Source organism: Pinus tabuliformis, chromosome 7 (assembly GCF_031772625.1).
Source record: "Pinus tabuliformis cultivar Carrire ecotype Pingquan chromosome 7, CPIR1, whole genome shotgun sequence".
Taxonomy (NCBI): Eukaryota; Viridiplantae; Streptophyta; class Pinopsida; order Pinales; family Pinaceae; genus Pinus; species Pinus tabuliformis.
Window position 1 is genome coordinate 1,343,578,539 of NC_142293.1, and position 26,510 is coordinate 1,343,605,048.

Consider the following 26,510-nt stretch of genomic DNA (forward strand, 5'->3'; position numbering starts at 1 on the left):
CTCGAAAATGTGCTGATACAGAGCTGCACGAATGTGCGAAAATAGACCAACAAAATGACTAAACTACCAAGGCCTGAAGCCTTCCTACTTATGCATACGAGGACCCCCAATAGTCCTCCTTAACTTTAGGAGCTTGGCCACCCAAAATTGCAGTTAATCAGCCACTTCACCAGACCTGCTCGGCTGCCCCTTTAAATCATCTTTAGTGGGCTGTAGAACTCCAAGTTGATGGTGGAGAACTCGAGGAAGGGGTCATTTAGTGTAGTAGACACCCCTCCTACAAATCCTCAGCCTTGTCTCCTCGTATTTGACTGCCAATCTACTCATAAATGCCTGATATTGGTCCAAAAATGTCCAAAAATCTTCAATAAGCACGTATTAGACCTTGTGGTAAAGTGACTATTCCCATTCACACAATTAACATAAATATATTCAAAAGCATGCATAAAACTATAGAGAATGGTGGATTAAATGAGGATATTAGGAAAAATGAGCCCATATAGTTACCCATTTATGGGGTCATTAGTAGGGAGGCTCCAAAACAGGCTAAGGAAAAATTTTGGAGGGTGGTTGTAGCCACTACAACAGGTGGTGGATAGCTACTTGTAGGAGCTTGCATGTCTTCATCTTTTTCATCTAAAAATGTGGTGTTGGCTAATCTTTGAAGAAGAGTCATGAGACTCTAGGGAATGTTGCCAATCCAACCATTATTTACATAGCCTAGTGCAATTTCCATGATTTCATTCTCAGTTAAGTGATTATTGTGATGATGTGACTGCATATCTACTCACATAATGAAGCAACTAGGGTGATATCATCTCCCACAAATCTTTGTCGGGGCACTCTGCTTGCAATAGTATATAAGGGGTGATGGCTTGAATCAAATAATTAAAATGGTATTTGTCACATTAACCTCGTAATTAACATTGCATGCCATTCTTTAGATATCCAAAGTGTCAGGTGGTGGCATCAGATAATAGACAAATCTGTGGTAGGGGCAGGGGAGGGATTACATATCATTACCACCCATCATGCGGGGTAGGTCCTGCAATGAAATATTATAACATGTGGATCAAAGTAAGGGTGGGATATTCTGATCCCAAGCCAGGTTGAGTGATATTGTCCTCGTATTGATTCCAAAATTGAAAAGCTTATTAGCTTCTTTATTTCCTTCCCGTCAAATGTGTGTGAGCATGGTAGCATGAGTAAAAGATAGGAATGAGGCTACTTTCACTATTTTGGGTTCTAATTTGTAACTTTGAGACATTTTAGAGGGATCAATGACACATTGAATTTTGTTGAAGATAGAAAATATCAACTCGGAATTTCCTTTGATTATGAGTTGTTAGTATCTATTACGAATTTCAATCGAAAGTGCTTGCTACAGGGCCCATAAATTTTCTCCATTGTTAGAGGTATAACCAATGGTTCCTGCATAAATATGGTGAATTTGACCCAACGAACTCATGAAGACTCCTCCATAGCTCGCTTGACTAGGGTTTCCCTTAGAGGCCCAGTCAACATTGAGTTTTGTGAAATCCTATGGAGATGGGGACTAGATTGTTGGACTGGAAGGAAATGGATTACAATTGTTGACAATCGTAGGGAGGGATTTTTATATAAACTCCAAGTTGCAAGCATGGGTTTTCACTGGTTGTTGTAGTTCCAGCATTGTATGGACCAAGGGATCATGCTAATAGTTTTGTTGAGCTAGGTGAGAATGGATTTCCATAAAAAATCAAGGGTAGAGTCTACACCCTTGAATATTCAATGATTTCACTCCTACCATGTTTCCCATAGGAGGAAGCCAGAAATGAGGTGCCATGATCTTTTGATGGCTGGAACCTGAAAGGGGTCATTTCTCCAATTTTCAAGAGGAGGTAACTTTGGTGAAAACTCTATCCATATGATGAAATACTATAACAATATGGTCACAAATTTTGGAGAAAAAAACACAACTATCAAGGAAATAATTAATGTCCTTAGGATTGTAATAAAAAAATTGATAGATAGATGGGCCTTGAAACCCATGCTTTTATAGTTTATTCAAAGTCAAACTTTTGTTCCATAAAAGGAGCCATGTAAACAATGTTATGTTTAGCCAATGCTTGAGATACCAGAGTTTGGACCAGATGTTGCGATCTTCAGTGCAGTGGTTTCAAGTCATAAGATTGCATGAGTCATGAATACTGAAGTTTCCTAAAGGCCACTAACCCCATCTCAGAATATCTTCTCCATCCTAATTTTGAATTCTTCTTTAGGCTAGTTCATTAGAGAAGTGAGTTACTTCTTGCTAAGAAAAGGAGGTAGGTTACTAAGAGTAGTAGTGCCACTCTTACCAAGGAAAGTGGGAGGAGTCTATGTCCTAATATTGAGAAACCTAGGTATAGCCTTGCGAGATGAGGTTATATTTATCATGTCGAAGACACTCATTATTTGAGAGGTTTGGCTACTTATTACATGAGCCCTCCTAGAAAAGTCAGTATTACCATTGCAAATTTCCCAAAAACTATGACCTTTCACCAATTATTTATTTTTCCATACAACATTATGAAGATGAGATCTACTATGCTTCCATTCATTTGAATGAGTTGCGAGGTAGGAGAGTGGGGGGAATATATGCTCTTACAAAATTAACTTCATTGGGAATTCAGGAATTTGAGCCATCACCACCATGTTTTAGAACTAAGATATTTTCTTAAGGTCTTATGGTCTTGAATATTGAGTCCACATTTATCTTCAGGATGAAAGAGCTTATTCCATGTAACTAAAGCCCAATTATGTTCCCTTTTAACCCCACCCGAGAGAAAGGTGTAATAAATATTTATAAGCTTATTAATGATTGTTTTTGAAGCTTCCATGGTTGAAATGAGATAAGTTGGTAGGGATTGGAGAACATATTTAAGCAGGGTGAGGAAATCAACAATGTTGAGACCTCTAAAGGTCTAACTGGACAAATTTGATTCAAATTTTGAAAGGATATCTTCCCAAACGTTTTTCTTTAAAGGGTTAGATGTTAAAGGGGCACTCAGGTATTTAGACATAAGGGAGCACATGTGAAGATCAATGAGTCGAGAAATATGGGATTGACTGCAAGAGGGGTATTAATGAAGAAAAGTAGAGATTTGGATAAGCTTATCAACATTCCTTAAGATTCAAAGAAGGATTGAAAAAGATTCATGAATTTAGTGCATTCTCTGGGATAGGGAGTTCACATAAGAAGTATATTGTTAACAAACTGTTGATGCATATAACACTATAGAGGTGTGCCTAGTGTAGACCTTCAATTTTTCCTTGAGATAAATTATGGTTAATACTTCACCTTAGACCTTGCACCATGAGAAGAAAGATATAGGGGGAGATGGGGTCACCTTGTCTAATTCCATGTGAGGGAAAGAAGGTGGGGAATGGAGGACCATTGGTGAGAATACAAAATAAAACTTTATTCCAATGTTCCTAATGGAAATATAAAATTAAATAATAGAGACATGCACTAAGCTACATCAATAATAAATTCACACATGCATGCATAATCAGTAAACCATAGAGTACGAGTAGTAAATCTAAGCTGTTTTATTAATATCAATGTTGGAACTAAGTAAAAATAAAGTGGAATGATGAAATCTAGGACTGCTTCTACAAGCACAAAAACCCAAAAATGGCTTAAACTGGTAACTCACACTGCCCAAAAATATTCTTACTACTAGTAGTGCTGAAATATGATTTATATCCTCAAATCTACTCTAAAAATTCTACAAAATTAACTATACGCTTGTCTTATCCAAATCTACTAAACCCAAAAAAATATTTTGTTAATTCGAACTAACCTGAAACCCCCAAAATGTGATAATCACGTAGAAAATAATACTACTTGTGGTGGCGGTGGTGGTTAAGAACTATAATTTATATGCTAAAAGCTACTCAAAAAATTCTAAAAATCTACCCAGAGATCCTCACACCAAAACCATAAAAACCCAGACAAATCTCAAGTTAATTCCAGTTGATCCAGGAAGCCCTGATTTAGCAAAGATCCCATATTGCCTAGCTTTGCATCCAACAAGAAAACACCTCAACAATTGATCCAAATCCACTTCTAAAAATAGTTGGAAATCTCCAAGAAAATTCTCCTCCACAAATAGATCCAATTCTCAATCAAACTCCAACTAAATTTCTAGCCTAGAACCTCAGTGCATATTTTTCCTAACAACCTCTGCGCACCACTAGAAATAGATAAATTTTACCTATATATTCCCCTCAATATCTGTCATACCAAATTCCAAAAGAACTGCTACGATTGCCAAGGAGAAACTCTCTCGAAAAGCCAGAATCTCTAACCCATAGACGTCACTCCCTAAGAGGTACCAAGAACTCCTTCTACACCCAGGAAATGCACAGATATGATCAAATATCTTGTGATAATATCAAGGAAATTTGTGACTTGGACTCACAACTTCATCACTAGGGATGCTTGAAGTTCTCCAAAATGAGGGTCGAATTTCCGCCTGCAATTCTTGTGATAAACAAAACTTTTCTTCTTGTGCTAAACAACCCCAGGAGAAGATGAAAGGTGAAATTTAATAGAAAAGAGATGACCAGAATATGACTCCAACATCCTTTTATAGTTTCTCCCCATGCTTCTAGAATCACCTTTTAATTATTATTTTATTGGTTGGGGTCATTTTCCACTAACTGAATTTTCCTCAATTTTAATAAAATAAGAATTTACCACCAATCTCCATTAAAACAATATTTTCCATTCATTCCTTCAATAAAATATTATTTTTCCACCATTCAATTAAAATAATAATTTTTTCCTTTTCTCACCAAATAATATTTCCCATTTTTCAATATTATAAAAAAATAGAAAAACTCCTTAATCATTTTAGCATGAAAAAAAATGTGGAATTGAAAATCTTGGCTCCCCAAAAATTGCTTGTCCTCAAGCGATATCACTACATGCTACTAATCCACATGTTGGCCGAGCTAATTCTAGGGTCCCATATGTGCCACTAAACCACTTTGTTTTGTTGCGCCAACACCACATGAATAAATCCTATGTCACCAATGTCTGAAACCAACCTGACCTCTTCCTAGGGAACATCTTGCCATACTTGCAAAGTTCCCCATGTCATCAATGAATCAATGAAACCCAATGGAAGATATGAATGCTCTTTCCTTATAGGAATGAATTCATACGTAAGGGTAGCTAAATTAGTGAGTCTTGTAATGCGTGAATCCCATGCTAGTATCAAAAGGGTGCCATCATCTTGTTGCTATGCCATTCTGATCATGACTATCATCCCATCATGTGCAAGTTATATTCTCCTCTCCTAAAACTTGATGGAAAAATATGTAGGGTGTCCCAACACATTTGGCCCAAGAATCTCCATGATGTTAAGGCCTACCCATCCAACACTAACCTTGATCGAGAGAAGTGAGAAGGGCAATCAACCCGACCATGCAATGAAGGACTCAACACTCCCCCATATGTCAAACAAAGAGTGATATGTGTCACTCTCTTCCTAATACTGTTCATCATGAAATAAACTAAATAATCAACCAACTAAATCCCCTGATCCCGTAATCATATCAGTCGCAACATAGTCCTCAAAACTGTTGGCACCAACATGTAACACATTTCTCGTCCCTGCATAATCAGTATATGGAATTCATAGATAAAAAATCAATCTTGTGCTTGCAAGATTTCCCTACGCCTGTCATACCACACTATGAGATCTATTATCCCACTTTAGATAGGCACTTCCCAATACTACATGAAATCTAAACATCTTCTTGCAAGAAGGGTCCACCAATTGCTATATATGCTCCTAAGATATCTTGGAATGCCTCTCCGAAAATGTTTCACAGATCTCCCTAAGTGTGGGCTCGAGGGTGGAGTACATGCTATCTCTACAAAAAACTAGACCATCCTCAAGCATACACCTGCAAATTCACACCCTGACAATATGCCACAACTCAAAAGCCTCTCTCTTGATGCATTGTTTCTTGTCCAACTCTCTCAGATGAACCTCTCGGGTCCTATTGCTCATCGTGAGAGCATCAAGTGACAACACCCAAGTTCCCTGTATTAATGCACAATGCTGGAGAGTTATAAATGTATGGGATCCAATGGGTATATTCAAGAAATTGTATGGAAGCTCATGGTCATCTTTATGAGCAACCCGCTCTCCAAACTTGGTAGTGCCAAACCCAAGGGTATGTCAGTTGTCCCTTTCAGGAGATCCCTCCAGATGAAATGCTCCAACAATTTGTTGTGCATCATCATGCTCTGTAGTACACAAACACATACCCCAACACTCCTATGCATAACAATGAATTCTATGGCACAAATTTGTGCACCACTAGACACCAATTGTCACTATCATACCACCTTGTACAATCTAGCATCTCACAGGCACTAATCCATCCACCACTTTGTATGTAAACCATCCATGATGTGAGCTACATCATATCATCTTCCTTGACAATATAGTGCAACCTAAATCCTCACATGCTAATGGGAATGACATGATTGTGCCTATCCTCAGCAGCTCCTATGTCTAGTATAGCAATGGGAGAGCATCATCCCCATACAATAACGTGTGCAGTGGCTTACCAATGCCTCTTCTTATGAAAAATTCTTGCCAAAGTATAATAATCATACTATGACTCATCACACAACCAACATATACAAATAACTTCCAGAGTTTGCAAACTCCCTTATTAATCCAACCTGCCCTAATGTTGACAGAGATCTAAAAGGGTGTGGATGCTCAGTCACCATATCTATCATATTGTCAATACCCTCACTAGAGAAATCTATGATGTGGTGGGGAATCCCACCTGGATTCATACAACCATCACCCCATGTCTCAAGTATATGGTAGGAAGCCCCACTTGGACCCCAATGCCAACCCATGCCTCCAATATTCCCAATTTCTAGAGGATCATACTGAGCTTCATTCTTGAATATGACCATCTAGATAAGTCTAGCCCAGTCCATTGAGTACCAACTCATAATATCTCACCATCCAACCCCATGGGCAAGATCAAATGCATGTGTACCCATATACTCAAAAAAATCAACATGCGGACATTGCGCCCTCCGTAACTCATGTTGTCTCACATCAATCTCCTGATCAACACATAAGCTATGACTAGGTAACTATGCCTACTTATCTCCAATATGCAAATGTGACTCATTGGTGCTACAAACCCCATCTATGTATGTATGAAGAAGGTTGCTATGATGCTCTAATGTGTGTTCCTCTAGATATACAATTATGGAATCCAAATCTTCCCCAATTAGAGTCCGGTTGGCTACTGACTTAGCACAAACTGCTCTCATCCCCTCCAATTCACTATTCTGCTATAGAATGGTCTCTCAAACTATTGTGGTCTTCTATGTCAATGCTATAAGTCTGACCTAGAGCTACTGAAACTAATGTGGGAATTTATCATCTGTAAACTCAGTCACCACTTTTGATACCTTTGTTTCTCCTTGCACCTCATCAATTTGTTGTAGGTAGATATCATCTGAAGACTTGGACACAGCCCAAGACACCTCATCTATGGATGGCCTAATAGGTGCATTCTGTACTCTTTATGTCAGTGCCTTGACCAACATCATCACAGGGCTAACAAATGGTGGTGACTTTGGAGTTATGTTAGGCCAATCTATGTCCTTGTTATGCTGTTGACTTGTGAGAAATCTAAAATACTAGAAATACAAAGAAATAGATCCCAAAACACAAAAAGATAAAATGAAATGAGACAAGCTGCAACGATATTTTATTATTCAGATGAAGAACACAATGTTCACTTACCTCTCTGAGGGGGAAACCTCCAAGAGAGCAAAGCTCAATTACAAAGAGAGTCAATGATCCTTCCCATCTATCTAAGACTATTTATAGATTAATGACATCCAAAACCCTAACTACTATTGGTCCCTTGCATAACATGGGTTGACCACTTTATTTATTAACTATGGGCCATTGACAACTAATTGTGGTCTATTTTATATAGTGTGGGTAAACCACTTAAAATTATTATTAATTTGGATAAATCCTTATGCGCATTATTGACTTAGCTAACTAACTATGTCTCTAACTAGGCCCCTTGGTCTTATTACCTAAATAAAGGGGTTAGGGTTGGACCCTAACACACCCTTCCCCATAAAAGGCAACCTTGTCCTCAAGGATGAAGTTGTGGAAACTTCTAAAGAAGAGTGGTTGGTTTCCATGTTGCATCTTTTCGAGAGGTTTCCTTCCACTTGATGAGGACTTCCTTGATTGTGTGACCATGGAAATGTCTTTTGTGAGTATCGAGGACCTATTCTGGTTGGAGCCAAAATGAGCATTCCTCATCCAATTTTGGCATACTTGTTTGAACCCTACAATTGTTCCCCACCACTTTCTTGAGGCATGATATATGGAAGACTGGGTATATTTTTGAAGTAGTCGGCAAGGGTAATTAAAAGGCGACTGCTCATATACATTGAATTACCTGATAAGGCCCATAGAATTTTGGTGCTTATTTTTGGAAACCCTTTTCTTTGAGATAGGTTTTCTTATAATACTAGAGTCACAGGAACACCTAGTCACCTACATGAAATGATTGTGTTGATGGAGTTGGACCCACCAACATGTAAGGGTATCTCCCTAGTAAGAAGTCCCAATTAGACCTCAGGTCGTTTGGTGTACAAGTCCCAGTAGTGGGTTGTACGGTAATGCCTTGATCGTGATTTTGCAGACAGGTAAGTAGGATAACTTTGTTGGTAGCAAAAGTATGATAGCTGCAGTGAGCCAAGCAAGGTGCATGAGAGGTTCTAACACACGGGGGTTGAGATGAGTGCACCCCTTGGCAACCTGTGATAGCACGCAGTTAGGAAGGGAACACACAAGCGAAGATGCATCACAACATGGAAGGCATGTTAGCAAGAAATCCAAAGTGATGGTTAAACCAACAACACATTTAAGAAACATTCAGACATACATACACAGATAGCTATACATGCATGCGTAAGCAAAGAAATACATATATCATTTAGAGTAAGCCAGATAGCATAGAATACAATACAACATATGCATGAAACATTCTAGCTCTTGTTATATTAAGAAGTGTAAGTTCCAGTCATACAATACATCCATGTCCAACCACTAGTTCCAATAGCGGAATGTTATAGCCACAACCACCTACTCCTCCAAAGAGATGTACTAGCTCTGTGCAATGGAGAAGCCAAGGCTCATTACAATATTGCCCAAGCTTTCTCTAAGATACTCATATCAAATCTTGGCTGACCAAAAGCCTTTACAATGAATTATGTGGTTCTATTTATAACAAAGGGTGGGGTGACCCTTGACATTCCCCTTTGTCATAGTTTATCTACCCTCATGACCCTTCATCTACTCTATGGTTGTTACATCCAACTATCGACACTTGAACTTCCACTTGACAAGATGTTACATTACAATGCACATGTGCCCATGTGAGACAAAATGGGTTGAGAAAGCCATGCAAGACATCAATGACACTCTGTCTGTTGTGGTGAGACCAAATATTTGACATGCTTGTGATGGTGAAGGTGGTGAGTTGATGCCAAGCTTGGTCATTTGTGATGGTGTGCATGTGCCCCATGGTGACATCTTACTGAAGAAAACTCTTGCCTCAATTGCATTCAGGTGTATTGGTGTGGCTCCTAAATCAAACTCATATTTTAGCATGCGCATGGTCTTCTTGGGTGTGGCCAAACCAGAAACACACTGATGCATAGTGTCCATGTTGATCTCCCAATGTGTGATGGTGGTCATGCACATCAACTCTCAATTACATGTTTGGCTCTAGTCGGGCTTACTTCTTGCCTTTGCCTCAGTGATTTTGTTGAATAGGTGGGATCGCATGCGTGTGCATAATTCCATGCATGACGTTGCATTCCCTTGCATGTGATCAACAACACTACTCACCTTAACTTATACGGGCACAGTTTCATCTGTGAGTGCATGTTGCAGCGCCTATTGCACCTGTTACTACTGCAACTCATTCTCTCATCTATGCAGCTCCTGTTCTTTGTTATGCTCTTAACCTGCAAAATGATACCCAAATACAGAATATGCGAAGAAAAGATACCCACAACACATAATAGCAATGATTTTATTATTCAGAGAGTAATGTTCGCTTGCCTCTTCGAGGGGGAAACCTCCAATAGAGCAGAGCTCGACTACAAAATAAGACACGATGCTCCTCGCAGGGAGTCTTTATCCTTTATATATGACTCATACATGCAATACCACAGGCCAATACCGTGGGTTTTATTAATACCATCTATCTAATACTATGGCCCATTTGCAACTAACTGTGGTTCTGTCATTAATTACGGATTAACCACTTACGATTATTAATATGGGCTTTATTGACTCTTGACTATGACGTGATCCCATTACATAAATAAGGGGGTTAGGGTGGGACCCTAACATGCCCTCCCCCTTAAGACTAGCCTTGTCCTCAAGGCTGAAGCTGCGGAAACTGTTGAAGAATAGTGGCTGGTTCCCAAGTTGCATCTTCCGGAGAGGTGTCTTTCCATTTGACGAGGACTTCCTTAATCATGCGGCCGCGCAGTTGCTTGTCTCATGTGTCTAGGACCTGTTCAGGTTGAAGCCAGATGGACCCTTCTTCGTCCAATTCAGGTAGACTGGTCTGAATCCTACAATTGTTCCCAATCACTTTCTTGAGGCATGAGACATGGAAAACTGGATGGATTTTTGCAGTAGGTGGCAAGGCCAACTTGTAGGCCACTTCTCCAATGCGTTGAAGTACTTGATATGGTCTGTAGAATTTGGGAGAGAGTTTCTAACACCCCTTGTATTTGAGTGATGTTTTCTTATATGGTTGTAGCCGTAAAAAGACCTGATCCCCTTCTTGAAATTGGCGCTCTAAGCGATGCTGGTCTACCTGTTGCTTCATGTGGTTCTGAGGTTGATGAAGATTCTCTTGAAGATGGGCGAGCATGGTTGCGCGGTGTTGTAGGAGTTGATCCACTGCTTGTACTTTTGAGCATCCCTGGAGATACGAAGTAGGTGAAGGCGGGAGTTGACCATATACTGCTTCATAGGGAGTCATTTTGGTGGTGGCATGATAGTTGGTGTTATACCACCATTCAGCCAGAGGTAACCACTGTACCCAAAGGTGTTGCTTTTCTGAAGTGAAACACCTAAGGTAGGTTTCTAGACATTTGTTGACGGCTTCGGTTTGACCATCTATTTGCGGATGATAGGAAGTACTGAGTTTTAGTTCAGTGCCTTGTATTCTGAACAGTTCCTGCCAAAAATTACTGGTGAAGATCGGGTCGCGGTTAGACACAATAGAAGTGGGCATGCCATGCAATTTGAAGATCTGATCCATGAAAGATTGAGCAACCAAAGTTGGTGTAAACGGGTGGGGTAGGGCGCAGAAATGAGCATACTTCGACAGTTGGTCCACAACCACCATGATGACTGATTTGTTCCCTGACATTGGAAGACCTGTAATGAAATCCATAGAAACCTCCGTCCAAATTGATGCCGAAATGGGTAATGGTTGTAATGTGCCTGGTGTGTTGACGGTTTCCCCTTTGTGGCGTTTGTTATCACTCAGGTTGTAATAAAGGGATATGGTCGAGGTAACCACAAACCAACTTTGGACTACAGGTTCTAGCCAACCTGCAACCAGAGAGGGCTCTCTCTTTATGATTCAGATTTGTTGAAATTGATTTTAGGCTAGGTATTGGGCTTGAGGGTTTTTTGTTTTGATTTTGGTGGGAAAATTGATATCTTCGAGTAGAGAGGCAAAGCATAGTCTGATAAGTTTTAAACCATTGGGCATGGAGTCGAGGAGGAAGACTGGTGGTGCGTTTTATTGATCACATGAGAGATATATGGAGCAAGGTAGCTACACATGAAACAACGTTTCAGGTTTAAAGGATGGAATGAATGCTAAGGAATGAGAGGCAATCAAGAATCTCTCATTCAGCTTAACAGAAGGAGATAACAGAGCTCTACCTAGGGGCAGTAAAGAATCCCTAGATAATTAGTGAACACAGGCGAATTAGGGTAAATATGAGCCAGAAGGAATTCATATTCATTACCAATTCATTCAGATGAAAACATACAGAAACAACATAAATTGAGCATAGAGTGCTGTAAACAAATTCTAAGCTAATCTTTCTTCCTGCTATTTAGATAGTGGTTAACAATAAAACAGAGGTAAGATGCACTTATTGTTCCAGGCCGCAGCACAAGAATTCCACATTCAGTCTTCAGAAATCTTTAACAACATATTAGACGGTCATACTCCAAACTCTTCAGCAGTCTTTGATTATAGAAAAAATCTCAGGTATACAATGCGAGTCTCTAGTGAGAGTTATCAATCGACAAACCCTTAAAACAGTGCAGGGGGTGGTATATATAGGGAAAAATCTTCAAAATTTCTTATTTACAGTTTGACCTAAACAGGTCTGGAGGAAAGATGATTACTTTAACCTAATCCCATCCAAAAATAAATGCATAAAATATCTTGAGCTGCGCTGAGGGCCGCCGTATGGGGACTGAGTAAATGTGTTGTCCTCGGTGGCTTGGTGCAGTTGTCTCTGCAATAACTGTGCATGGGTCTCTGCTCCATTGTAGTTCGGTGTCCTTAAATGCTTCAACTGTGATTTGAGAGCTGGGATGGGCTTTCACCACCTGATTTGACTTTGTTGGCGGCCATTAAATGTTAACCTGCTTTGGGAACTGAAGGTTTCTTTTAAACAATTTAACTGGTACACTTTGTTGCTTCTCTTTCCTCTGATACTCTCTGACACATGAATTGGGTCGCTTCTCTCCTTTGCTGTGGGTCTAATCAAAAATTAATGGCCACTGTTCGGCCTCTGTTTCCTCTAGAACTGTCTTCTGCTCCTTTCTGCATGCTTCGCGAAGAAAAATGGGTCATTCGGCACCTTTCGGGCTTGCTGGGGGCTGCGCGATGAAAAGATTCCCCATTCAGGCCTATTTTATCCAGCGATGCACGATTTGCGCTAGGCGCAAATCGCGCATCAAAAACTGCCTCAGAAACTGATTCCGGGGCTCCAGAGTGCGATTTTCGCCCTTCGCGCCAAAGTTGCTGATGACGTCAGCACGATGTCAGCGATGACATTAGCATGATGACATCAGCATGATGACGTCAGCATGATGACGTCACCATGTACGGAGGTGACGTGGCAGTACGGCGGGTCTAATGATGTGGCAGGGATGTGGCAGGGACGTGGCAGGGTGACTCGGCGGTACAGTGGCAGGAGGCCACGCAGGCAGATGACGTCAGCGTCGACGTGGTGCTGACGTAGGATGGAGGAGGGCGGTAAATGGTTTCGGGCGCACCGCCTTTGGACAGAGGTGATTTCGGGGGAGGGGGCTCCGCCACACCTAGAAAGGTGACGCGTGGCGGGAGTACGGCGGCAATACCGCCCATCTCCCGGACGCTAACCTTTGGGCGGCTCGGAGATGGGACGGACCCTCCAACCGTTGATCTGGGCGCAGAACGATCAGACGGCTGGCAGTAAGGATGAGTCAGCGGAGGGGTAAGGGGCAGGAATATGCGCGGAAAATTCTAATTGTAATAAAGCGTGGTGGGATTTTAAAACTTTGGTTTATGTGGGTTTTGGGGGTTATAAACGGGCGCGGGTTCATGTATTTCCACTTGGGACTTAGGGATAGGGGCGAAATATGGGTTTTTTTGAAGGTTTAGGGCTAGGGGGCAGGTTGTTAGCATGACCAAGTGTCATCTAACTCCTGCTATGACACGGATGGGCTAAAAACAGCCCCAGATAGACTCCTTTTTCCCTGACTAAGAAGAAATATGGCTATATTGCCAGGGAGGGGATATTTACATAGGGAAGTTTTATATACATAGTTTTAGTAGGGGAAGGGGAAAACTGATAGGTAGTTATATACTAGAGTTAGTAGTAATATGGAGATGATAAGCAGGTGCTAAGGTGGGGGACCTTAGGGTAATTTTCAAGGGAAAAGTGACTCATAGATGAAAAATAAAGAATCCTTGAGTGAGGCAAATCTTCACTAAGATGAATGACATGGAAAATGATGAAACTAAGAGGAATCAAGCAGATCTTGACCTCTTTGGGGAAATTAGTGAGTGACTTGGGGAATTAGAAGAAAGGGGAGTTAGTGATGTCTAGCTTGAGCTCCTCCAGATGAAAACCACCTGATAACTGTGATCTGAAAAGATAAAACACTTTGTAACACAAAATTGATCATAAATCATCATTCTGCCACCTCACAGCTACCTACCCAGCCTACTCACCTAACATTTTTTCTTCTTTTTGGTTTGGGTGCACTTAGACTTGCAGACCCAGCTTTACAATTTTTCTTTTTTCTGTTCTCCTATCTAAGTCTACACTTATTTCTGCCAGGGACCCAGATTAGGCAGTTGGGCTCCTTTGATTCTCTACCTATCTACAGATCTGCCAAGATTAAACTATTTGGACAGATATCATTCTCTATATTCTAAAACAGGAAATTGAAGCCTAGGGAGACCAAGATTAGACTATTTGGACCTCCCTTTAAAAACTCTTCAAAACTGGAACAACTCATCAAAATTGGAATACAGCAGTGGCATTTGGACTAGCACCCTTCATGGCATAGATTTGTGGAAATATGGAACACTGTAGCCTGCAAAGTATGACATATTTGGCATGTAAAATGTAAATCATGAAAAATGAACACCTGTTGCAATAGGAGGCTAACAGTGGCTCCACTTGGGGATGGATTTTCCTTGTGAAAAGCCAAGAACATCAGGTCAGACTGACTTGATCTTCTGTTTGTTGCTGTAGACTGGAAAACTTCTTTGTGCTGCCTGTTTAGGTAATTGAAACTTCGGAAACCTGAACAACATCTCTCAACCACTGGGGTACTGTGAACTCTGTAGCATTGCCTACTTTGCTGAAATTAGTACAGAGATAGAGCCTTTAAAACTGGAACACTTGCTTTGGCTGTGTCTTCTCAAAATTTTACTGCTACTTCTTTAAAAAATTGGCCTGCTTATGCTGATATATAGAAATAAGACTGTACATAAATATATACAAAGCTGCACTGTATCCCTTAAAAGGGATCATGGTAATGTTTCAGCATACGGCCATTAACAGGGCCTTCTTCAGCAGTGCCGTCCTCTATAGATCTGAGAAAGTAAGTGTTATTTCCCTGAACAGCAGAAACAACAAATGGCCCTTTCCATAAAAAATCAAACTTGGCATGTTTGCCCTTGTCTTCTCTTCTTGAGTCCCACCTTATAACTTTGTCACCAATATTGAAATCCTTAGCCTTGGCTCTCTTATCAAACATATTTTTTAGCTTTTCTTGCAAAATTTGAGCTCTATCATAAACTTGTTCTCTGGTTTGCTGAAGATGAATGGTCTGATTAATTCTTCTTTGAATGTCATTTGGTTCAGCCTGAATTTCCTGTAACAGCTTGATAGTAGGAATGCCCAGGGATGAAGGAAATCTGGCCTCCATGCCATACACTAGCTCATAAGGGCTCATTCCAATAGATCTCTTGCTTGAAAGTCTGTCTACCCATAGGGCATTCACCAGCTTTTTATGCCAGTTCTTCTTGTTTTCTTCTAGCATTTTCTTTATGATGTTGACGAGGCTTTTGTTAGATGATTCGGCCAAGCCATTACCTTGAGGGTAATAGGCTGTAGAGTGGCCCAAGGTAATATGAAATATGTGGCAGAAATTGATCATATTTTTGGACTTAAAGGCAGCGGCATTGTCAGTGATGATTTTCTCAGGGCAGCCAAATCTAGAAAGGATATTGCACTCAAGGAATTGGATAATGATGGTGTCATTGGCTTGCCTACAGGGAATGGCTTCAACCCACTTAGTGAAATAGTCAGTGGCTGTTAGGATCCATTTGTGCTACCCTGAGGAAGAAGGATGGATTTCTCTAATGAAGTCAAGACCCCATTGTTGAAAAGGTTTTTCGGTTGAGATAGGTTTCAGGGGCAGGGGTAACAACTTTCTCTTGCCCTCAAAGATTTGGTATTTGTGACATGACATGGCAAACTTCTTTACATCTGCAAAAAGAGTGGGCCAATAGAAACCAGCCCTTAAAATTTTATCAGCAGTGGACTTCCAATATAGATGTCCTCCACAATCACCTGCATGGAATTCTTTCATGACATTGTTAGTTTCATTCATGGTTAAACAATTAAGTAGTATAACTTCATGATTTCTCCAAAATAATGCACCATCTATAACACAAAACTTTAAAGCGTTCATTTTCAAAAATCTTTTCTTGGTCCTGGACAATCCTGGGGGAGCACACAGGTTTAACAATACAAAACATATATCAGCATACCATGGGGATTGCAAAAAGATTTCACTGATCTGTGGAGTCGCCAGCTCCGGTTCATTGTCCAGCTGGTTAATGTCTAAGGCTTGGAAATTTGTTTCGGACATCCGTTTAGCTAAACCTTGTCCCTTTATCAGCTTGGTTGGTTTTATTTCTATGTCTGTTGTGGTGAAAAATGCCTATGCAGGACGATCCTATCCACGTAAGGTGTGACAGTACCTTAGCAACAAACGAATACAGCTACTTCGGCTTCTTCCTTTATGAAATATGAAAGAGAGGAGATTGGTAGACTTACCGTTATCTTCCGGTTGTTCCTCGATCTAGATCCTCTCCTCCTTGGGTGTCCACAGCTACTCGCCTCCTTACGAGATCACAAGAGAACAGCTACCTGTGACAAGAGAACAACTACTTGCAACGAGAGAAGGACACAACACAAAGGCAAATATACATATTCATAAATGATTCAGGATTAGAAGTAAATCAAATACACTAATGCAAATCATACAAAATACACCAGCATATAGGAAAGAACCAAGAAGCTTTATTGATTGATAAACAAGGTTCAGGAAGAGATACAACCCATAGGGTTCCAACCTAGCATCTCCTTCCCAGCAGAATGGAATTCCTTCTTCAGCCCCTTTCAAAGCATAAACACCCAATGATCTAACCACAAACCAACAGCAATTCTTTGCAATTACCATATTCCAGCCCCCCCTGACCTCCCGAGAGTGATCTATATATAGGAGTTTTGGAGAAAGGATGAGTCAGCTTGAGGCTGGCATGGAGCTGACTAGTGTCCTCTCCCACTTCAGTTCTTGAGTCCACTTGGAGGTTCTTGCTTCCACTTGGAGATTTGGAACCTCTTACTCATCACCAGTCGAATTTCCTGATCCAAGTGTCATTTTGGAAGCTTCCTGGGCATTGACACTTTAAGAAATGAGTCTGCCACTTGTCCAGTTACACTCAGCGCAGGTAGCCTTCTTTGCAGTTGACATTCAGCGCAGGTAGACAGTGGAGCAGTTGACATTCAGCGCAGATGCTCAGTGGAGCAGTTGACATGATCTAGAAATGGCATGTTTTTGAGTGTTTTCAGGTGGAGAACTTTTGTGAATTGCTGTGGTTTGCTGGCCTTGTTCCTCTAGGGGTAGGAACAACATGTTTAGGGACTTTGGATCCCTTAATTATTGACATTTCATGCTTAGTGATGTAAGGCACAAAAATTTCTATAACAGTTGCCCCCTAAAGTATGAGGCCATTTATCGGGTGAAATGCTTTATCCAGGGGAGTCCGAAGTTCATCCATTTGCTGGGAGGAGACCTGTAATAAGATACAATACAATACATTATGATTCATACAGCTTTCATGAGCTAGCTGAGGCGGGCATTCCCATGCTCAGCTTTATAAATACATTTTGGTACATAGAACAGACGATCGTCTGATGGTAGACTGATAATTCCGGCGAAACTATCATCCTTTGAGTAGGATGATCATCTGCGGCAATGATGTACATGTCAAATGTCTTTATATTTCCTGAATATATATCGCAGCCCGGATGGATGAAACTAGATCCGGGGTCTTCAATCTCGTTCGATCTTCACTCTAAGTACAAGTCGATCCATGTGAGAATTGCGCTGAAGTCGAACATGGAAAGACATCGCTTGATTACCGGTCAATGATGTAAACCGTTAACAAGCGCGAGAGGAATCATCGATAATGATAATGACCCTCAAGGTACTGCAGTACAATTCACGTGGTGTGAATAAAGGACTTGGCGTCGAACACCACGCAAAATCTTCTGGTCGAAGGTCATTGATGTATACATGTCGCCGGAAGTGAGAAACTTGCCATTGAGGCATGCAAGCTTCAAAGTACTGAAGGGGTTGTTCCTAGATCAACTTCTTGGATAATGAGCTGATGTTGACAAGAAGCAATCCGTCAAAGGAGGGCCTTAATGAATCCCACATCAGTGACATGGAACAGAGCTTATGATTTTAATGGAGGTGAAAACAATCTGTGACATATGATTCAGGGTGGCGGTCATGAAATGGATGAAGGATAATGTATGGCAGTGGATGGGACCTGGTTGACTCTTTCTGAACGACTTCTCTTGAACATATGGCGACACTGATGCGATGGATTGGTAGCATTACCCCAAGTATGGATGGTGTGGCAAAGACCATGGTGATGTGACCGGTGAATGAAACAACCCAACCCGATGTGGTACGGAGGAAAAGTGTCATGTTCAAGAGCGACCTGCTACCATCAAAGACTTCTTGATTTTTCCCAATTTTTCCCCAGTCATTGCTGACCAGTACCTCTTTATTTTTGTCAAGCTTGAGGAGGATAACATATGCTTGTTCTATAACCTGCCCTTCGGGCAAGCCCATCGCTATGTTTTAACGAGCCTAGCAATAGGGAAACTCGTTCTCGTCTAAAGACAAGTTTGTCGCTATTTAGTGATTTTAACGAGTCTAACGACAAGGAAAACTCGGCCCTTTTTCATTTTTAGAGAGTCTGAAAAGGTACATAAAGTTAACTCCAAAATTCCTTTTTCGTCATCTAATCCCTTAAGTCCGAAAAAGTATAAAACAATACAGAAGGGATGAGTTTTCGATAGTTTTAACGAGCCGAACAAAACAAGCGCTCGATCTTTTTGTGCAATAATCCCTCAGGTCCAAAAACATTAAAATCTAGAGGAGGGATAGCTCTTCCGGTCATTTAACGAGCTGGAAGGCCAAAACTCGGCAATCTTTTCATATTTTATGAGTCAGTTGAAAAGAGCTTAAAGAAGACTCGTCTTTCGAGGAACGAGTGATGAACAGGGATAGCAGCTGATTCCAGGTACAGGTTGGAATTTTCCAATCACGGCAATGTCACAAGGATGGCTAGGTGAAATCACTCTTCGCAACTGTTCCTCAAAATGGGTAAACAATCATATGGAGGTAAACGATCGGCCAAATGAAAAGTGGAGGTGACGGTACACAAACACGACCAAGGCTTTTATGGTTGATCAGGTTACATACTTCAATGGTTATTTACCGGGATGGGTTCATTTTTTAACGAGCTTGAATGCGCCAAAACACTGCTCAATCTTATGTTTATTTTTTAACGAGCATGAACTATGTGCTAAAACTGCCCGGATCTCGCTTTTCTATTTTTTAACGAGCATAAATTCCACGGTAAAACTGCTCGATGATAAGTTTGCATGCCCCCAGCATAATAACGCAAATCGAGGTGCATGCCCCCTAAGCTTCATTGCATTCAACTCGATGGTTGGAATGAAGGTTTACCTTTGAGAAAGAGGATTTGTTTCATTTTTTAACGAGGTTGACACAAGATAAGAACCGTCCTCGGTGTCCAAATCCATTAGATGTAGAAGGTTTCATATTCCACTGTGGCCACTTCCGCCAGATTACTCGGAGGCGGTAGGGCAAAAGTACCCATTAAGGCAGGGTCTTTTAGGAGACCTACTCCGATATTTTGGAGCGAATGACTCCTTCCATGGATCATTGGAATGCTTCTCGTAACTTGCGAACTGTTGGGGAGAAAAGTTTGTTGGTCAACGATTGTAATTCCTCCCTGGAAGGGAAATGCAATCTTCCTAAAATAGGTCGACACAACAGCTGCCATGGCATATATCCATGGTCTTCCTAGTAGGATGTTGTAATCAAGATTCCCATCGATGACTTCAACATCTATTTCTACCGTTTTTCCCTCTAGTTCAACTTTCAAGTTATTTAGTATACCATATGGGGTATATGTCCTTCCGTCGAATGCTTTTAACGTCGTCGCAGACCTCGACAAGGTTGGAGATCCTAAAGTTTTCCAGCAACTCATCGACATAATGCATGTAGATGCCCCCTCATCAATAATTGTTCGATGAACAGTTTTGTTGAGGGCTTTCACTTGAATAAGGAAAGCTAGTTGAGCTGGTAACTGAGGGTCATATCCTTTATGATCAAAGGCCACAAGATTGGAATCCATTGGGTCAATTCCAGCTATTGCTGATAATAAAGCTTGCTCTCGGGAGAAGCAATTTTGCGGTACCTCAAGTGTCGACATAACGGACGGCGATTGGGCCAGGTCCTCTATCTGTGCTATTTTCGCACAAGGATTAAATGTCGATTTGTGTACTGCTCCCTTTTGCGACTTTATCATTGGCTCAGGGATGATGGGTGGCACAACTTCGGTCAAAGTTGTTGTCGAACTACTAGGTTGTTCATTAGCCTTGTTGTTCGATAGCTTTGGATTCCTGTTATCCTTATTCCTCGTCAAAGCATCATTTTGCTGCTTTGATACAGACAACATAAGCACTTGGGATCGGGAAGCATTTTGATTAGCAACCAGTTCGGTTCTCGGGCTTGGAAACGAATCAGTCAACACAGCTGAGGTTTTCGAACTCTTAAAGAATCTTTTAAGCTCAGCTTTGTATGGACAATCTGCTGTCCAATGATCCTCATCGCATATATGACACCCCGTAGGGGGTTTCCTTTTGCTCCCTTTCTTTTTCTTCTTGCCCCCTGGTTGCTTCAGTCGTTTGCCCTTATCGTCCGACACGGCACTTACTTCCGAGGCAAGAAGTTCCTCATTTGCATTTTGACCGGAAATCATACGGGCCTTTTTAGATATAGCCTTTGTCGATTTCATGTCTGTTGCGCCAATCACGCCATCGCCAGCATGAGAGTCACTATTTGATTTAGGAGGAGGAGGAATTGAAAATTCCGGTCTAGGGGCGTCAGGTATTTTATCATAGAGCGTGCCGAACTGAGTATATACTAAGTCTAGATATTGTGCATGAGCAATAACTTGCTCCTCCGTTACGACTCCCCCTTTGGCCACATCTTCCGTTATGGCAGGAAGTAACGACTTTATAAACCATTCAGCTAACAGCTGATCTAGAACGTAAGTCTTTACCATCCTGCGACGACGACGCCACTCATGTATATGATCGGATATATGTGTGGCCGTCGTCTGCTTGAAGTTGGTTAAGATTTCCGTTCCAGTTTCATACCTTATCGGTAATTGAAAATGTGTTAAGAAAGTCGTGGCTAGGGAACTGAAGTTGTCGAAAGAGGCTCTAGGTAATTCAATATACCATTTAGCTGCTGGACCCGTCAATGTCCTCTGAAAAAGGCGAAACCTTATCGAATCATTGTTCAGGGTGTTCGACGAACACCACAGATGAAAATTCATGACGTGATTCGATGGGTCTTCACCTGGATTTCCATTGAATTTAGGAATGTCCGATGGAAGTTTATGCGGAATCGCTGGCCACCAAGGGTCATAAGCAATTGGATCATTCGTCAGCCGGTTTAGATCTGGTAATTCTAGAGTTGCTACAAAGGGCAACTGTTGATTCAGGTTAGGCGGAGCATACCCAGGATAAGATGGAATCGCCTGAGCAGTGGGTCTTTGCATACCAGCATAATGTATTTGATGCTGGCAACTTTGACAAGTTTGATGGGTATAACCGTTATTATACGGTTGCCCATTACTTACAAAGACTTGTTGCTTGGGTCCTTGATATGATTGCTGGAATTGCGGTTGTTGAGTTTGAACCAGCTCCGGTTGTTGGACCATTTGCTGTTGTCCAATACTGGATGATTGACCAAGATGAGGAGTCATAGTACTTGTTTGAGCCTGAGTCGCTCCAGATAAGGAGGCACTAACCGGAGGTTGTGATTGAGTTGTCGAGACAAGAGGCTGTTGTATGGCAACCTGAGAAACTTGGGGTTGACATACAACAGGTAGCGCTTGTACTTGCGACGCAATCAACATACCAGGTATAGTGGCAACATTCGACACAGGGTGGACTGGTTGCATTGAATATGCAACCCTTGGTTGCTGAGGCAGTATTGGTACCCATCCGCTGGATGTAATTCCAGTTTGACCTGAACTTTGTTGTAAACTCCCATGTGGTTGTTCTCCGGGGGGGGAACAATGAAAAGGAATACTGCCCTCCATATGGTGGCAATCCAGTGCTTAAAGGGTAGATTGGCCTTTGAAGACACATTGGATCAAGTTGTTGAGTTTCAACATAAGAAATACCAGATGATAATCCGGATGAAGAAATAGGAACTAACCATGTCGTCGAAACAGTCTCTGATTGGACTCCAGCTTGTTGTTGACAATTTGCCAGGACAGATGGTATACCAGCGAACATCGTTGGAGTAGCAGCAGGAGGCTCTGCCGCTGCTGTGTCGGATGACACAGTCCTGGATGTCGACGGTTGTTCAGACATATTTAGTCTATCCAAAAGATTTCCTAGCGATTCTACAAGAACTTTGTGATGAAGGTAGACTAACTTCGAAGTTCAACGCAGGAATAAAGGGTGATTGTTCCGTTTAAAATAAATTGTTAACGACGCTTTAGACACAACTTGCTTTTTCAGTTTTAAAGAGTCGAGAAAAAGCTAAAGTTGACTCTAGTCTCCTTCGATGTTTTAACGAGCCCGAAGTGACAAATGCTCGGATGGACTTTTTCTGTTATAGAGTCTGAAAAAGGCCAAAAGAAACTGCTCTGGAGATCTAGGCAGAGGGTGTGCCAAACTTTTCGCAAAACCACAGAATACTTTTTACGGTACGGGTGGTCGATCTTCGTGAATGCTGTGTTCACTGCATTGCGATCAGTAGGGTGGCCGACACGACTTCCTAATGATAAAGGATATATGCCTATAGGGGTCTCCCAATATATACGCGACGGTACGTGGGAGCACAAGTCCGTATTAGCGCTATCGTCCCTTAGGAGGAATCACCCACCTTCCCCGAGATCGATAGTCACTAGGTTTAACGACGTCGGAACACGTCTCTACCTAGACCTCTATGTTGTGCGTTATGTTGCAAAGCGTTGTTAGGTTCATTCAGTTTATTTTAAGTTGATCTTTTTAAAGTTTGTCTTTCAAGATCACCACGAGATGTATGGTATAATTCCTAAATGCAGTCTAAGATGATAAGCAAGCTTTATAATCTTTCAACTTTGAAAATCCTAGCTACTAAGGGAAAAGAGAGCGACTATCTTTTCTCAAAGAGCAATCAGCACACTCTAATGCAGTCTTCCTAAATCAAACATGCAAACTTATCAAAATGCAAATGCACAATGCAGGTGTTTGTTTTCCACTTTCTTAGTATAAATGCCTACAAAGAAAGCTTTTTGTACAATTTTGAATTTGCTTTTAAATGACTGAAATAAACAAGTTTACTTTTTCCAAAATCAACAAGGGTAGAAGAGATTACAATCACTTTGCGATTTTTCGAAAGAAATACTTGTTTCGACACTTAAAAGTGACAAATTCAAACCAATAAGCAAAAGAAAATGATAATCAAACTGTAAACAGCCAATGAACTCTCTCCTAAGATCACAATCAATCAATCAATCAGATCTGAATCAAGGCTACAGGATGACTATTTCGCTCATGCAAAGGAAAACTGTAAATGACGCCACAAACACATAAAAACACTTACAGTCTTTTTGTACAAAAATGAGGCGGAATTCAAGCAAAGAAAAGGGGTATCAGAGGTGGTACCTATGCTGGTTAAAGGCTGCAAAAACAGAGATCAAACAGGGCAAAAGACAGCAAGGAACCCCAGCTGCACAAGGCCACACTGGTTCAGCGCAGGTACAACACTGTCAGTTTGACATTCAGCGCAAGTAGCCTTCACGGGACCTGCGTTGAAATGCAGACTGCCTTCACAGTGTCTGCGCTGAAAGGAGAAACTCTCGTTTCTCTTGGTTTCCGGGTCATAAAATGCTCAAAAATCAACTGTTTCAGGCCAAATCAGAAACACAAGCAAGGTATAAACAGAGGGATGCTTTGAGAGGGTACTAAAGACTATCACAAAGGATCATCAAGTCATTTGTGAGTCCATTGTTGAGATCATAGACAAAAACCCAGTGAAGGATCAAAGCAGCAACATTCTACTTTGCAGAGCAGTTCGATTGTTGCTGTTAAGTCTATGAGGTAAACAATGATGCAAACAAACAAAATGACTAAAACAAAGTTCCTCCCCAGTGGATTCGCCAATTTGTTGTGGTGAAAAATGCCTATGCAGGACGATCCTATCCACCTAAGGTGTGACAGTACCTTAGCAACAAACGAATACCGCTACTTCGGCTTCTTCCTTTATGAAATATGAAAGAGAGGAGATTGGTAGACTTACCGTTATCTTCCGGTTGTCCCTCAATCTAGATCCTCTCCTCCTTGGGTGTCCACAGCTACTCGCCTCCTTACGAGATCACAAGAGAACAACTACCTGTGACAAGAGAACAGCTACTTGCAACGAGAGAAGGACACAACACAAAGGCAAATATACATATTCATAAATGATTCAGGATTAGAAGTAAATCAAATACACTAATGCAAATCATACAAAATACACCAGCATATAGGAAAGAAACAAGAAGCTTTATTGATTGATAAACAAGGTTCAGGAAGAGATACAACCCATAGGGTTCCAACCCAGCATCTCCTTCCCAGCAGAATGGAATTCCTTCTTCAGCCCCTTTCAAAGCATAAACACCCAATGATCTAACCACAAACCAACAACAATTCTTTGCAATTACCATATTCCAGCCCCCCCTGACCTCCCGAGAGAGATCTATATATAGGAGTTTTGGAGAAAGGATGAGTCAGCTTGAGGCTGGCATGGAGCTGACTAGTGTCCTCTCCCACTTCAGTTCTTGAGTCCACTTGGAGGTTCTTACTTCCACTTGGAGATTTGGAACCTCTTACTCATCACCAGTCGAATTTCCTGATCCAAGTGTCATTTTGGAAGCTTCCTGGGCATTGACACCTTGAGAAATGAGTCTGCCACTTGTCCAATTATGCTCAGCGCAGGTAGCCTTCTTTGCAGTTGACATTCAGCGCAGGTAGACAGTGGAGCAGTTGACATTCAGCGCAGATGCTCAGTGGAGCAGTTGACATGATCCAGAAATGGCCTGTTTTTGAGTGTTTTCAGGTGGAGAACTTTTGTGAATTGCTGTGGTTTGCTGGCCTTGTTCCTCTAGGGGTAGGAACAACATGTTTAGGGACTTTGGATCGCTTAATTATTGACATTTCATGCTTAGTGATGTAAGGCACAAAAATGTCTATAACAATGTCATATTCAAGGATGTTTGCAATCCACTTGCCTCTTTTGCCTTCTAATCCTTCTTGGGTCAATATGTCTTTTACAGCAGCATGAGGGACATAGGCAATCACATGTGAATATAAAATGTACACTCTGAAATCCTTGATGGCCTTAACCAGCGCGTAGGCTTGCTTTTCCATGATTGGGTACTTCAAAGGGGCGTCTCTTAAGGCTCGGCTGAAAAAAGCGATTGGCTTTTCAGCTCCCTGTTCATCCTTTTGTAAAAGGACAACAGCTATAGTGTGATCAGATGCAAAAGAAAATATGATAAAATCTTTGTCAAACTGTGGGCTGGTTAGGATAGGGGTTTGGGTTAAGGTAGATTTTATACTCTCAAATGCTTGCTTGGTTTCAAGAGACCATTTTACCTTGGCATCCTTCTTTAACATGTTGCTTAACAATCTTATCAGCTCAGCTAGATTTGGGATAAATCTTCTTAAGAAGTTGATTTTCCCAAGGAATGCTTGCAGCTCTTTTATGTTTCTTGGATATGGGATTTGGAGGATGGCTTGGATTCTTTCAGGGTCAATTCTGATCCCATCTTTTGATATGATGTGGCCAAGTAATTTGCCTTCTTCAAGGCCAAAGAGAGACTTTTTGGGATTCAAGGAAATGCCATATTTCCTACATGTCATGAATATTTGCCTAAGGTGCTTGAGGTGCTCTTCATCAGATTTGGAAAATGGGGTCAAGTCATCAAGGTAGACAACTAGGAAGTCATGTATTTCTTTGGCGAAAGCAATATCCATTGCTCTTTGAAAGGTTGCACCAGCGTTTTTAAGTCCGAATGGCATCTTGACATACTTAAATGTTCCCCACGGTGTGGTAAAGGCTACCTTGTCTTGGTCGTCTGGGTGAACAAGTATTTGGTTGAAACCTGAAAAACCATCTATCAAAGAGATTCTAGATGACCCCACTACCCTTTGTAGGATGTGGTCCATTTTGGGCAAGGGATAGTGGTGTTTTAAGGAGACTTGGTTTAAATTTCTGAGATCTACACAAAGTCTGATT